A 1,449-nucleotide genomic window follows, 5' to 3' on the forward strand; every position below is an offset into this window, starting at 1 on the left:
ATCTTAACTTCACCGATAGCGGTTTGTCCTCTGCTGCTAGAATATAAGAGGTATATTCGTTCGCAGTATAATTACTATATATTTTCATAAAACTACAATTACATGAAGCATATTCTATATACTACAAGAAAATGGGGGGTTTAACTCAGTTGGTAGAGTGGATGACTTTTAATCATTATGTCACAGGTTCGAACCCTGTAACTCTCATTATTCACAACTAGGATGGGTTGAATCGAACAACCTTTACTAGAATCAAAGTCTAGTGTCTTCCCGTTAGACGACATCCTACAAATCATCTATTCATGATAGATAATCTATTCTCGATATGCCGACTACTAGAATCGAACTAGTGTCAAGTAATTACAAGTTACCTATTCTACCACTAAACTAAGTCGACATTGATCTCTGGGGGAGTCGAACCCCCGTCTATAGAATGAAGATCCATAGTTTTACCGTTAAACTAAGAGACCTATTATTCATTTAATACATCTAACCTCGTAGAACGCATCCAGGAATTGAACACTGGTCTAACAGATCATGAGCCTGTCGTGCCACCTTACACCAAAGCGTTTGTAGTACTCTTATAACTGTACTAAAACAGTAGGGAGAAATTAATTATTTATGATTTTCTATATTTTATAATCGTGTGTTATTATATTTTGTTATCGTATTAATAATAATAAGTGACGTTAGAACTAGGGGTAGAAGTTCTACTCCATAAAACACAGTTGGTACTAGAAGAATTCCTGTTAGACTAATTAGTCCTACACCCATATAGTAATCTGTAAGGTTTCCTGTATCTAGTTTAGCAATTGATTCACTACTTGAAGTAAATGAAGTACTTAGTCCTTGAGGACCTAGTAGCTCAATTACACCTCGGTCAAGAATTTTAGAAATAGTATACCCTATATTCAGTCCTTTATACATAACATAATGATTATAAATAACATCAATATAGTATTTACCGTTGAAAAATTTATAAAGAGATCGGCCAAATGTCGAGTCTGTTAGTTGAACTGTAAATACTTGTTGTACATGGGATAGGGATAGGTCCTGCACCTGCGAAAGTACCAATCGCAGGGAGTAGTTTAACAATTTGCGGTAGACCAAATTCTGCTTCAACCAGACTAATACGCGATGGATGTGTAAATAGAACGGATGAAGAGAAATCTGAGCCTATACCAACAAATAGATCTTTTGCAACATATCCAAAGAAAATAGCAAACAGGGATAGAATTAGCAGAGGTACTATTACAATGAAAGGAGCATCATGTGTATGCATGTATACTGATTTACTTGCATTCGGGTATGTTATAAAAGTCAGAGAAATAAGTCGTAGACTATAAAAAGCAGTTAGACAAGCAGAGATAGTACCTAGCCAATATGCTACATGTCCAGAGAACTGATACTGTCCGTAGGCTACTTCAAGAATAAGATCTTTAGAGTAGA

The 1,449-nt window shown here is 35.5% G+C and overlaps 3 non-coding genes across 3 annotated transcripts; 1 reads left to right on the forward strand and 2 right to left on the reverse strand.

The window, feature by feature from the left end:
- Positions 1-134: 134 nt before the first annotated feature.
- On the forward strand, positions 135-207 carry TRNAK-UUU. The gene has a single exon. It is a non-coding gene; the product is annotated as a tRNA-Lys (tRNA).
- A 119-nt stretch (positions 208-326) lies between these two features.
- TRNAT-UGU lies at positions 327-397 on the reverse strand. Its single transcript has one exon. It is a non-coding gene; the product is annotated as a tRNA-Thr (tRNA).
- Positions 398-399: 2 nt separating this feature from the next.
- On the reverse strand, positions 400-470 carry TRNAE-UUC. The gene has a single exon. It is a non-coding gene; the product is annotated as a tRNA-Glu (tRNA).
- Positions 471-1,449: the final 979 nt, after the last annotated feature.

The sequence above is a fragment of the Phalaenopsis equestris genome, unplaced genomic scaffold, assembly GCF_001263595.1.
Source record: "Phalaenopsis equestris unplaced genomic scaffold, ASM126359v1 Scaffold213691, whole genome shotgun sequence".
Lineage (NCBI taxonomy): Eukaryota > Viridiplantae > Streptophyta > Magnoliopsida > Asparagales > Orchidaceae > Phalaenopsis > Phalaenopsis equestris.